Source organism: Dermacentor albipictus, chromosome 3 (genome assembly GCF_038994185.2).
Source record: "Dermacentor albipictus isolate Rhodes 1998 colony chromosome 3, USDA_Dalb.pri_finalv2, whole genome shotgun sequence".
Classification (NCBI taxonomy): Eukaryota; Metazoa; Arthropoda; class Arachnida; order Ixodida; family Ixodidae; genus Dermacentor; species Dermacentor albipictus.
In genome coordinates this window covers 21,284,646-21,298,839 of record NC_091823.1, presented here as the reverse complement: position 1 = coordinate 21,298,839, position 14,194 = coordinate 21,284,646, and the positions used below count along the sequence as shown (strand labels likewise).

Below are 14,194 nucleotides of genomic sequence, written 5' to 3'. Positions count from 1 at the left end.
CAAAATTTCGCAGAACGCCAGATCGGCCACCTCAAATCCCCTTCACAGAGCATTAAGCCAAAGCTCTGCTTGCTTTCGAGCGCGACCTGACGCAAGCTGACACAGAAGGTTTGGCAAGGAAGCGAATCGGTTCTCTGCGCATGTTCTTGTATTTTAGCTTGGGCTTTTACCTTCTCACTTGATATTCTTCAGCCTCGGCTCCTGTCCACAGACTAACCCTGGCCCATTTGAAATCTCCTAATTACGCAGTGCGCACTCTTCTTAACAGAGCAGTTCAAGCAAAAGCAGAGGCTTAGCATCAATCATGTTTCCTAATCTCAGCCCCGCTTCCCAAAACTTATTTTACGTTTCATGATTGCCGTGCAGCCAATCGACCCCCACTAATGATAGCGATATTCAAGACGTTCTTTATGGCGATCGCTTATCAGACACTGAAGCGACATAAAAAGAAGTGTTATTTTTTTTATTATTAGCGCAAGTACAGCGCAGCTTTTGCCTCTTGGAGTCCGCAGCGGCGTAATCCAATCATTCCTATATATGATTCTGGTGCCTTCTACAGTTTCTATGTTCTTTTTTTTTGCTGAAGTAATTGGCTACACAAAATAACACTCTCTTAAGAAACATTTGCCATTAGGACCCACGTTGCTACGAACATGTATATATACCACGACACGCGCTTTATTATTTTATATTTATATTACCTAACGTAACCAACTTCATATGGGCGTTATAATTGGGGCGAGTTGGTAGGTTCACACCATACGCATGAGATCGTATTGTGCAAATATCTTGCATAAATGTGGTTCCATAAAGTTTTTCGCCTATTTGACCACGCGCGCATTCCTTTTCGTTCTATACTCAATTATTGTCGCTATTGCTTATGCTATTCGAACTACAAATTCCCGTTGTCTGTCCATTCGTCCGTCTGTCCGTCCATGTGCCATGTTTTTTCTCTCTCTCTCTCACGATTTTGCTAATTAGATTCGATAGTGAGGAGTAGTCGGTAGTTCCACGTTCGACTTTGTAGCTGCTATGTCCGAAAGAAGAAGCGATCATTTGTTGCGCTAACGAGTGAAGAACCACAACAACAAAAATTAACAAAAGAGTGCCTCCCATACTTTTCAAGAGAAGTTTTTCGCCTAGCAACAGGAATGCATATTCCTCGTGGTATTCTGCACAGGGCCTCAACGTGTACACCTCGTCCTTTAAAAACTTTTGGAGATCCAGCGACTCAACCGCAGGATTTATCCCCCGCCTCACAAAAAGCTCAGCACTGAAGATGCCGTAGCTCTCCGACTTATACAGACCAACACATTTCCAAACCTACACAGACACAGTAAAATGTTCCCACATACATATCGCGGCATCTGCCCCTGGTGCGGCGACACACGCCCTACACTATTTCACATCTCGTCGGGGTGCGAGGGCAAACCTCAACACTTAAAGACGCCTAGCACGTCATTTGAGCGGTAGGAGGTACAGCTGACCGGCGATACCCTGGCGGGACAAGAAGCTCTCGTCCAGCAAGTACGTCGAGCAGCCACGGCCAGTGGAGTCCTGGAATGAGGACCCCACCCACTCGACCTCACGAGCAACCACCTCGATGGTCCGAATAAATGTTTTTTTCTCTCTCTTTGTGCGCAAACAAACAGGGACAAAGAAGAAGAGCAACACAAGGACGAGCGTTTTCTAACAACTGGTTTTATTTTCAAAGAACTTCCTGCCTAAATACCCACAGATCTGCACTATCTAGTCAAGCAGAGCACTCCTATAGCGCATATAACACTTGAGTTAAAATGCCGTGGACGAGAGCCACCCGGATGTGATGACTGTGATGACTGTGAAGATGTGATGAGTGTTGTCATCGCATCTTTAACGTATTTTCATCGTAAGTGCTTGTTACATGCGCCTTGACGTTTTTATGTTGACCGGATGGATTTCGTCCATGGCATTTTATCTCAAGTGTTATATGCGCTATAGGCGTGCACTTTTTCTCTAGATCGCGCAGATCTGTGGAGATTTAAGCAGGAAGTTCTTCGAAAATAAAACCAGTTGTTAGAAAGCGCTCGTCCTTGTGTTGCTCCTCTTCTTTGTCCCTGTTTGTTTGCACACAAAAAGTTTTTAAATAATGAATCTGTTCCAAATAGGCCGATGCGCAGTTATACACCTCGTCTTTCGTTATTCAGGAGCGCTACAAAAAAAAAAGACCAACACTCACATCCAGTTTCAGATATTCAGAACTTGCTTGACTACAGCAGAACTCGTCAACTACAGCAGTGGTGTGTAATGCAAATGTGAAACCTCGAAGGACGCTAACAGCAGATGTCTACGTTTGAGTAACACATCAGCATACACTAAATGTGAACAATCAAACTGCAAGGCCTTCGAAATAACACCGCTGCGGTATTAAAATTTGGTGACGTTGGTGAAGAATATTTACGGCGTCGACCATAGGAAGCGAACGTCGACACGTTTACTTCCTATGCTTTTTTGTTTCACACTGCACTGAGCAAAACAGCTCCTTTGGGTGCCGTACGTGGCCTGAAGTTTTCCCAGTTTTCCATTATGGGTACTGGTGATAACTTACGGTAGAAAATGTAAGCCAGAGCTCAGGCCCTTATATCGTTTTGACAGCGCGTTAGCATATTGCTGTCAGGGCACGCAGAAGAAAAGCGAAGATGAAAAAAAAAACGCTCACAAGAGGTTTTTTGCTTCACAAGAAGCAAAGAGAGAGGCGGGAGTAGAAAGAGGAGAAGCAAATAAAGGAGAGAGATACCGCGTACATACACACGTGCACAACAGTCGCCATAAATTAACACCAGCCACTAAAGCTACTGCTTTGCCTAGTTGCTTCTGCAATCTCTGTAAGCGTCTGTGCAGTCACATACCGGTATTTGTTCGATGGCCATGGCGATTCATTCATTCATTCACAAAAAAAAGTGGAACGCCACTCCGACCAATCGCCGACTTTACTAGGTCCCCTCTTCTGCGGTTGTCACGCTACCTTCAGTAAGTAACTGCACCATTAACAGCAAAGAGACGCACGTCCACAACACGATTGACTACATCAAGAAGGTGAAGGTATTGACCCAGGACTATGAGAACGTGCTCGTTTCCTTCGGCGTTTGCTCGCTTTGCATGAGCGGGCCTGTGAAATTTGTCATTGTAACCTGCACAGAGCTCCTTAAGAAAGACCGGACTTTGTCTGATCACGTGTCGCTTGAGGTCTATAAGCTTTCTGCACCCCGTTAGTTCTGTTTGACAAACCCGTATTTTATGTATAAGGGCGACTTATACCAGTAAGCATTCGACACTGCGATGGGTGCATTTATTTTCGTAACAATGGTCAACATAACGATGGAAGACGTCCAATGAAGGGCCCTGGAGTGGTTGGAGCCTAGGTTGAAGCTGTTTCTTCAGTACCTGGACGACGGCTTTTGTGTCCTAGAGAGAAAGCACGTTCAAAGTTTTCTTCAGCCCCAAAACAACATGGAACCATCCTTGCATTCCACAGTCGAGTTAGAGGCCGATGGCCGTATACCGTTCCTGGACACGCTAGAAAAGCGGTCTTCAAGTGATGTTTCTTTTGATCTGTACAAAAACCCTATGCGCTGGGGCAGATACAGCGAATTCATATTGGTGCACCCCAGGTCTCACAAGACTCCCTTTGTGACGCCACTCGTGAACAGTGCACTGCAGGCGTGTTTTGGGAATGACACCCAACAGCGGAACTGAAAAAGTTTGATGAGGACCTTAAGCGAAATTGGTATCTGAAATACTTTATTCGGAACGTCGCGAGAAGCGTCTTCAAGAGTCAACGTCAAACACAAGCATAAGCTTCCACAGTAGCGCTTCCGAAAAAGTGTGCCGTGGTCCCCTATATGACGCAAATAAGTGAAGCTCTCCCGCGCGTTATTCAAAAACACGGCATACGTACAGCGCGCGTGCCGATGCCGAGTAGAAACTAAAACAGGTCCTCGTCAACATATATATGAAGGTCAGCCTTGATGCAAGTTTCGTGCTGAAGTCTACAAAATGCTATGCGCAGATTACAAGTTTGCGTACATAGGTGAGACTGGAAATCTAAACAACACAGAATGACGTCAAGAAGGGAAACACGTCAACAAACGCCTTCGCAGCGAGCGTACAAGCGTCCGGACCCACCATTTATCAGGACGGTTCAAGCGTCTGGGCAACACACCGAGATGGCTCGCGTGATACTAACTACTGACAACACCCTTCGCAGAATGGATCGCAATCTTCACCCCATCTATGCTAGATCACTTCTTCACATGTTCAAGAGGACATGAACTGTTTCGGTCATGGCCATTTCTTTTGTGTCTTGAGAACAAGTGTACCGTACAGGCACTGAAACGTCAATTTTGTCGGTTTAGTGACATGATTTATGCTTGTTATACTATAATTGTATTTCTGAGGGAAACAAAGTAAATATGTTGCAACTTCTTTCATCATGCCGCGTCCGCGTGGTTGCTCCGCGACGCGACCTGCCTGTCACGTCACTAGTAGCTCTCGCTTGAATATCGCGTGCATGGGGGACCGTTACCACTGCAGCCATGCTAACGAACGCTTACCTGCGACGACTGTTCGACCCTCAGGCACTCTCGCTGTCTTCCTGCCGCACAACGTGTAATGCTATGGTATTGCCTGAAGGACCCCTGGTTCTCTGCCTCGGCCACATGCCCATGGCACGTTGGCTACCAGCACACCACGCCGGGCACCGCAGAACTGGGCGTACACTGTCCAGCCATTTTCTTGCTCGTCGGATACAGCCAGTGGGCCGGTACGGCGAATTCTTTCCAACGCGTGCAAAGAACTTGGGTACCTTGGGTCTTATACCCAGCGTTTTTTGGTTGCATTATGCGCTCGTTCGTCCGACCTAAACGTACGCCATTTAGCATGCCTGTTACCCCACCATTGTCCCGGAGCCAAGTAGCGCCACCGAACGAGACGGCCGCCTCGTTTATTTCCACGCCTCCCCCCCCCCCCCCCGGACCTGCAGATATCTAATCGACTGGCGGCTACGCCCTCGCCCTATCGCTGCATTTTAAAGCCGAACAGATCCTGCGCCGCGGTCTGTGGGCCCAGCAGCACTGCAACAACGCTGACGAACACTCGCCAGCGACAACTGTTCGCCTTCCAGGTAAAGCATGGCTGTTCTGTCTGGCAGTGAAGAAGAAACTAGGACTTGGCAAGAATCAGATGTATGCGTTAAGAGACAAAGTCGGCAATATCATTACTAATATGGATGGGATAGTTCAAGGGGCTGAGGAGTTCAATAGAGATATATACAGTACCAGTGGCACCCACGACGATAATTGAAGAGAGAATAATCTAGAAGAATTTGAAATCCCACAAGTAACGCCGGAAGAAGTAAAGAAAGCCCTGGGAGCTATACAAAGGGGGACGGCAGCTGGCGAGGATCAGGTAACAGCAGATTTGTTGAAGGATGGTGGGCAGATTGTTATAAAAAAACTGGCCATCCTCCATACGCAATGCCTCATGACTTCGAGCGTACCAGAATCTTGGAACAACGCTAACATAATCCTCATTCATAAGAAAGGGAACGCCAAATACTTGAAACATTACAGACCGATCAACTTATTGTCCATTGCCTACAAAGTATTTACTAAGATAATCGCAAATAGAATCAGGAACACCTGAGACTTCTGTCAACCAAAGGAACAGGCAGGATTCCGTAAAGGCTACTCAACAATAGACCATATTCACACTATCAATCAAGTGATAGAGAAATGTGCAGAATATAACCAACCCTTAAATATAGCTTCATTGATTACGAGAAAGTGTTTGATTCAGTCGAAACCTCAGCAATCATGGAGGCATTACGGAATCAGGGTGTAGACGAGCCGTATGTAAAAATACTGAAAGATATCTATAGCTGCTCCACAGCCACCGTAGTCATCCACAAAGAAAGCAACAAAATCCCAATAAAGAAAGGCGTCAGGCAGGGAGATACGGTCTCTCCAATGCTATTCACAGCGTGTTTACAGGATGTATTCAGAGACCTGGATTGGGAAGAATTGGGGATAAAGGTAATGGAGAATACCTTAGTAACTTGCGATTCGCTGATGATATTGCCTTGCTTAGTAACTAAGAGGACCAATTGCAATGCATGCTCACTGACCTGGAGAGGAAAAGCAGAAGGGTAGGTCTAAAAATTAATCTGCAGAAAACTAAAATAATGTTTAACAGTCTCGGAAGAGAACAGTAGTTTACGATAGGTAGCAAGGCACTGGAAGTGGTAAGGGAATATATCTACTTAGGGCAGGTAGTGACCAGGGATCCGGATCATGAGACTGAAATAACCAGAAGAATAAGAATGGGCTGGGGTGCGTTTGGCAGGTATTCTCAAATCATGAACAGCAGTTGCCACTATCCTTCAAGAGAAAAGTGTATAATAGCTGTGTCTTACCAGTACTCATGTACGCGGAAGAAACCTGGAGGCTTACGAAAAGGGTTCTACTTAAGTTGAGGACGACGCAACGAGCTATGGAATGAAGAACGATAGGTGTAACGTAAGGGATAAGAAAAGAGCAGATTGGGTGAGGGAACAAACGCGAGTTAACGACATCTTAGTAGTAATCCAGAAAAAGAAAGGGCATGGGCAGGACATGTAATGAGGAGGGAAGATAACCGGTGGTCATTAAGGGTTACGGACTGGATTCCAAGGGAAGGGAAGCGTAGCGGGGAACGGAAGAAAATTAGGTGGGTGGATGAAATTAAGAAGTTTGCGCGGACAACATGACCACAATTAGTACATGACCGGGTAGCTCGAGAAATATGGGAGAATCCTTTACCGTGCAGTCGGCTTAAACAGGCGGATGATGATGATTATTATTATTATTATTATTATTATGATTTTCTGTTTACTAGACGTGTTCGCTACGCTGCTTTACTTTTGCTGCCGGGCCCACGGTATTGCCTTGCCCTTATTGCTGAGTGCATTCTTGTTGTTGGACAGCTACTCCTCCTATGAGGCGATATCGAACGACGGACTTATTAGCCGCAGCGTTGGTGCACCTAATAAAATGAAGGAGGCGCTCAATGAAATCTGTTCCAGCCAAACCTCATTGCTAGACGAAATTAAAGCAATTAAAGCAGAAATTATCTCAGAGCGACAAATCGTCCTGTGGCAATGAAAAGCGGCTGACTAAAATGGGAGACAGCTTGTCCATTATCGCATCGAAGAATGGCATCGATGGCATTCGAACACTTGCCGAACAGAGTGCAAACCAAATTGCTTCAATACAGGCTAGACTCAATGACGCGAAAGATAAAGCGAGGAGAAGCACTCTGTTATTTCTTTATTTGACAGATTCGGAACACGAAACATCGGTAGCGCCTGAAACACCAATAATTGAGCACTAGTGTGTACAAATTGGGCACACAATTGAACCGATAGACAGAGAAAGAGTGCAGACGCTAGCTAAATTGAGGAGTAAGAAAAACAGACCCATAAAAGTGAAAGTTGCGCCCTTCAAAACAAAACATTTGCTTTCTTTGGTCAAGGAGTTGAAGCGCAAAGGCATCAAATTTTTACGATGTACCTATTTTCAGAGTTTTATCATTTATTAGCTCACTGCTTCAATCATTCTGCCAGCGTACCGACTGCCCTGCCGTATACGCAATAAAGCGCTGTTACCCTCCGCTTGCTCAAAATGTTGCACATCTATGCTGCTTGTTTGCGAAGACTGCTTAGGAGTGGAATAGCCTTCCTGCCGACGTCGTGCTCCACACCGATGCACTTTAATTAAATGCCACTATAGTGACAACACTTTGCTTCTTGTATCTTCCCATTCTTCATGTGACACCGCCTAATTTTTCGTAGTGTGCGGTGCATATTTTAACGCGATGTGCTCCCGTTGTTCGTGTTGCTGCTAGATATTTGTAGGCTATAGTAGATGCTTGTGACGCAGAGGTGACACATGTGACGCTGTCTTTGCGGGCGGGGAGTGCGTCTCCTCAATGACGAAGGCCTCGCAGACCTTGGCTTCAATTTTCAGGCGTTCACAGACAGAATCATCACTACACGATCTGCATTGTGCGCCTTTTCATTTGCAATCCAAAACAAGGCCAGCCAACCGGGAATTCAGTCATTGCGCCAAGCCTCGTGCCGCTGTCCTAATCTGAGTATTCTGGTTAACCTCCCTCCGTTCTCCTTTTCTCTTTCCTTCCTTCGCGTGAGCGCCCAATGCGAGGCGTCCAACTGACCTTTGATTGCCATCGAGTGCTGATTGCACGCCTGATTTCAAGCAAATAACCGCATTTCCAAATGTAAGTGCTGGAACCATTACACTTCTCCACATACTCCAGAGCACCTCGTACCTATTGTATCCCCACAGCACTCTGTGTTTCAGTATGGCCGCATTTCTCTTCCCCTTTACTGTTACAGTTTTTCCTGTGTTTCCATATATCTATTGCCTTAGTTTATCCATATATACTAAGGTATCTATATTCTTTTACGCCAGCTATTTTCTGGCCCAGGATTGTGACTGTCTGTTAGCTGTTTTCTTTTAATATCATACCGCCTGTTTTATTATTCATTATTGTGTTAATATTATTTATTTATTATTCATTATTGTGTTATTAGTCATTATTGTGTCATATATTTTTCTGTATCTCAGTATACTGTTGTTGCCACAGCAATAAATTCAATGCAAAGATACGCTCACCTAGTTTTAATCTTGCCTAGTAGCAGTTCCTGCAAGCAATGCTGTGGATTGCCTTGTGCTATTGACTACATTATCGCTATGTCAATAGTCCAAAATTAAGCAAGCACTTGCGCTTCGTGCTTGATTCATATTGTGTTATAAAAGCAAGCTCCAGTGTCACTGTTAAGGTTCTTTTCCAAAGAATTCTCAGAAACTGCCACTTTTGTGCTGTTTTCCAACAGCGTGCCGCGATTGCAGATAGCACCTCTACAGTGACTATTCCGTGCAATGACACGAACGTCAGCGCCATTGCGAAACCGTTACTGAAACCAGACTTGCTGCGCCTTGCTTTCGACATCCCTTCAATGTAGCTTTCTTGACAAATGGCTTTTCGATAGAGTTGCAAAACAGGTTTGACGTTATTACGTCGCCTCACGGACTCAACGATTCGCTACCAAACCTACTCGCGTTACTACAAGAAAATATAAACCTTTTCTCGCAGGCTAAAGAAAAATCTATAGAACAGTGAGCAATTCGCTTTCTGATGCACGGCCCCGCGAGTTTTTCGCAACGTTATTTTCTGCATAGAACGCTGGCCTTTCAGACTCGTTGAAAAACAGGTACGTTCGGGCTATGCCGTCGCAATCAGAGAAGCCTTTCGCGTTCGACGCCGAAAGCAAAGTAGTTTACGGACTTCTGCTTCTTTCTTCGTTCAACTAGGTTCTTTGGTTACTTTAAGCCTTTATACTTGTAATAAAAGAAATGTATGCAAGCGCACTTTCAGAAGTACATAGCATAGTGAGCCAAATTATGTCAGCTTCGCAACTTGTAACATCCAAGTGCTCCCTGGCTTTACCGCTTCCTCAAATGTAAGAGCTTTGTCATGCATGTATATGCACACTCGGATTTTTTACAATTTTGGAAAGAATTTTGAGAAGCAATAAAAACACTTCACGAACACAATGAAAGAGCCAACAGATCTTAAAAGGCAAAGGTTTTTCATCCTGAATCATGAAGCAACAATGACTAATATGTATTGCCTCTCTGTTCAAAGTAAAATGCTTAGAAGTGGAAGGACTTGCACGATATATTGTACAAAGTGTGCAATGCCTTAAAACGATCTGATCAAGTCATATTTTTCTATTTTTTTCATTAAACGGAGGAAAATAATGAGGTAGGCATACTTATAGCCAGCTATCAAACTATCTCAAATACATTGCTCCGGAAAAAGAAATTTGTTCAAACATCTGCCACTGTATAGTCACATTCCTATAAACGGATAGAAGAAAGCTGTAATAAGCGTATGTTGAAACCTCACCGCCTGCGGTCTCAACATTATCTGGCGTGTGGCGTGTCGCGAACGCGTGAAAGTGATATTAGTTTTCAGCTTACTCTCAAGTCTCGCAAGAAAATAATTAAATGGATGGAACGTGCTTGTTTTACACATGTATCTTTTCTTTATTAAATGTGTTTAAGGAGAGGTTGGAGCCTGTGTGTGGCGCCGGCTAGTCCTCTTCTCTTATATGATGGTTGTCGTCGGAAAGTTGTCAACAATCAGAAAACTGGACTAATAAACACATGAAAGAATATTCACGTGCTAAGTCTCAGTACCCCAATATAAATAAATGCTCGCGCCCTACAATAGTGTTCGTATAGCATAAATACTGACAAAACGGAAGTGTTCCCACGCAACACACGAGTTCACACAGCATAAATGTTCACAAAACCAAGATGTTCACACAGAAGATGTTGGGCACTTGAATACTGCACTCTCAACACAACCAATACAAATACTACATGAACACGAAGACACAGTGAACATGTAATTAAGGCTTCCTGTTAATAATGACAATGCGAGCAATACCTATTGTATGACTCATTATTTTTTTGATATTTTTGATTCCTCCAAAAATTGTATTAGGGCGTACGCAGCAATGTTCTCAAGTTTTTCTTTTGGCCAAGGATCTTAAGTTTTTCCTAAGGATTCCAGCCGTCTATCCAAGATATGTAGCTTTTCCAAAAGGTTGTTGCGGGGAGCATCATAATTTTTACAGTGTGGAAGATGTTCTGTCTTTTTCAGCCTCTTCGCATGAGCATGTAAGCCTGTTAGTTATTCTTATAACAGTTATTCTGCCTATACTAAAAGCTTCCTGTAAAGGAAGTTTCTAGTATAGGCAGTGCCTAGCCGAAGCGTTTGAACTGTTGTTTCAACAGATTGACTAACTTTAAACGAAATATTGAATTTTATTTCTGGAACTATATTATATAATTGATCTTATTCCTTGTCCGTCAAACTAAACTACACCGCCGAAATATCACGCCTAACTTATCTGATGTGTATATTTACTCCTTCTTGAAGACAATGCCTTCCTTAGCTGGTTACTGCCACTTTTCCGTATGGGGTAAATCTGCTCCTCACTTCTAGCCTTTTTCGCCTGCCGATCCTTGAGAAAGGGCAGCCTAACTATCTGGGCCGATCCTGAAGGTAGTGCAGCCTAAACCAGACGTTCTTCTTGCTGCCCTCATGCAAGCGGTGACGCGATAGAGTGCTGCGCACAGAACCTCCGCCTTCAGCGCGTAGAGGAGCGCGACATAGCGCTCTCAACGGAGAAATTTCTGTACATCGGGATAAGCACCATAGAATGTGCCCGGCGATCGCTCCCTACAAGCCTTCGAAATGCCATGCCGCACCAGAAGAAATTGCTTACCGAAATAGACTTTGAGTTATACAGTTATACATCCCATTCTCAGCCCCAACTTACCTAGGAAGACATTGTCGTTTATTAAATTCAACTAGAATTTGAATTGTATTGAATTCTTTTTTTCTTTCCCAGTGCAGAGAATGCTGGCGCAGGGCAATCTGTCTGCATTTCATGCAAAAATATTTTTTTCATGTCTCTCTTTCTCTTTGTGTATAGTGTTCACTGCTTGCTTGAAATATATTTTCAATTACAACACGTTTCCGAACTTCTTTTGCATTTTACGCCAATTTTTTCGACGTCTTGAAATCACTAATGCGAGCGTTGTTCTTGTTCAGTATAGTAAGCTTAGGTCTCTTTAAGCCGGCTATCACAAAATATAATGTACCTAACTCCGGAAAGAATAAAGAAAGAAAGAAACCATGTTTCTTACTTTAATGGAGACAGCTCTGACAAGCTATTTCATAAACACTCCTGTAATCAATAAATAAAAATTGTTCCATGCAAGGCAAGCTGGGAAACTTGGCTCAGACTGGCCAACATACATCAAGATATCGGCCGTTAGGCTAACAGCTTTTCAGGAAATGGGCCTCGGAAACCAAGTTCTTCTTCATAAATAGATATTCCTAGGCGTCATTTATCTTATCGTCGACATTTCTTGTGAATTGTTAATCCTAAGTTGCACAGGCTGTAACTATGCGGGAATGTTCACGAAGGCAACTATAGAAAAATAAAATGATCCTTTCAAGTGGGGAAGTCGAGAGAGCATCGTGATCGCCACCGTTTTAGAGTCTCTGGCTATCAGCCAGGAGCACGTTTAGAAATGGCGGAAGCTCTCGTTCCGACGTGACCTTGAATGTTCTGACAACCATTCTAATCGTAAGCTGTGATATACGACGGCTGTCTTTTACCATTACGCAACTCGCAAAAAAAAATAAATAAATGCATTTCGTTGACTTCAGTAACCAAAGTGCATTTCGTTTCAGTAACCAAAGTGCACGAGAAATATCACTGCGTTGGTCTCGAAATAGTCCAACTTCACGTCCTTCTTATGGTATTTTGATCACGCATTGGAGTTGGAGCAAGATCATTCCTTTTTCATTCGTTCACAAGCGAGCTAGTATATCACCATCTGCTGTAAAAGCTGTTTATTTGTCAGGGCGCTTCAGAACGGAAAGTACTGATCCTGACGGAATAGTCATTTTTCTATATTCGCTGCAGAATCGCTTATCTATGTAACGATGCACAATTAAAAACAAATTCGCCGACTTGAAGGCGCCGCAGGCATTTTATATTACGAAGACAAGTCCACTCGCAAATCTCTTCTACGCAACTGTGAGGCTTGGCTGTACATGTAAACAAAATTGAAACAATATATGCGACATCAACTAGTTGATAACCTGTATTTTGTCCCCATAAAAGAACCGTGCCTGACAACACGCAGCTCAAGTTGTGGCTTTGAATAGGGCCTCCAGTCACATATTTGCACGCATGCATTCTCTGCTGCGAGTCCTAATCATCACCCCTTGCACACTTCTCTCCTTCTTCATTGCGGCTGCGCAGATTATCAAGCTAGTGTGTTGTATTTCTTACTGCTCACTCTGACGTTCTTCAAATTAATTTAACCTATCTTCCTCGGCTATACGCAGGAAGGAGGGAAAAAAAAAACTTGAGGTCCAGAATGCCGCAAAGCAGTATATGCGCCTCCGTAAGCCAAACTGATGTCTTTTATTTTCTGTTTCTACTCGTTAGCTGGTTCGGCCGCCAGTGAGCAGCATCATGGAAAAAAAAAGAATCTTACAATGATTTTCCCTTGTTTCGTGGGCTTCTTCTGTCTGTGATGGTATATAGTGATGTAGACCATCGGATTCCTTCTTCCGCGAAAGGAGGCCAATAACTCAACAGCATGAAATGACTAAATATACGGCCTGCCTAACACGTCGCATGGTCACATGCTTACTATTCTTACTTTAATAAAATGAAGTTTACTATTTGCCATATGATCATCCCACTCACGCTTTTTCATCTTTACCCGTGACTATACGGCAGTATGGCAATGCGGCCGCATAGCAACAATCGGAATTAAAAATAGTGTACTAATTTTTTCTTCTGTTTGACCTCAATTATCTTTGCTAAAGCAACCGTCATTGTCCCGTTAGAGTGTGAAATTTTAGTTTTGTTTTCTTGCTTCGCTATCTATCTTCACATCTATTACCTGCTAACGTTCAAATCTCACTCAATGGTGCGAAATATTCAGTTCAATATACCTATCCCCTGATTTTATACTCCATCTATGCTGCTAACACTAGCATTAAGATATGGTTAGTAAGCGATTAAAATATGGGCAAATTGGGATTGAAATATATCATCATCATCATCATCATCATCGTTACACCCACTGCAGGACAAAGGCCTCTCCCATATTTCTCCAACTACCCCGGTCATGTACTAATTGCGGCCATGTCGTCCCTGCAAACTTCTTAATCTCATCCGCCCACCTAACTTCCTGCCGGCCTCTGCTACGCTTCCCTTCCCTTGGAATCCAGTCCGTAACCCTTATGGCTCATTCACACCGGCAACTTGAGGAGGTCGCGCGACCATTTGCGACTCGCGATCAAAAAGCGACTGAAGGCGACTGATGTTCATACCGGCAAGCCCGGCGGAGAGCGACCCGCAAGTCGCAATCCCGGAGATTATCGTTCTCAGCGAGAACTCTCGGAATCTACGCGGAATTTGCCGCGACGCGGGAGGAGGCCGGATGCAGACATGTGAAAGATCACTGCCGGTGCGCCGCTGATCGGTTTA

At 44.0% G+C, this 14,194-nt stretch overlaps 1 protein-coding gene across 1 annotated transcript in view; it reads right to left on the bottom strand.

Annotated features, from left to right (window-relative positions):
* Window positions 1–4,932, bottom strand: part of LOC135903907 (leucine-rich repeat-containing protein 24-like) — a 1,007,861-nt gene extending 1,002,929 nt beyond the window's left edge. Inside the window, exon 1 of the mRNA XM_070535219.1 lies at window positions 4,593–4,932. The gene's annotated coding sequence lies outside the window, so the exon portion shown is untranslated. The remainder of the gene's footprint in view (window positions 1–4,592) is intronic.
* Window positions 4,933–14,194: the final 9,262 nt, after the last annotated feature.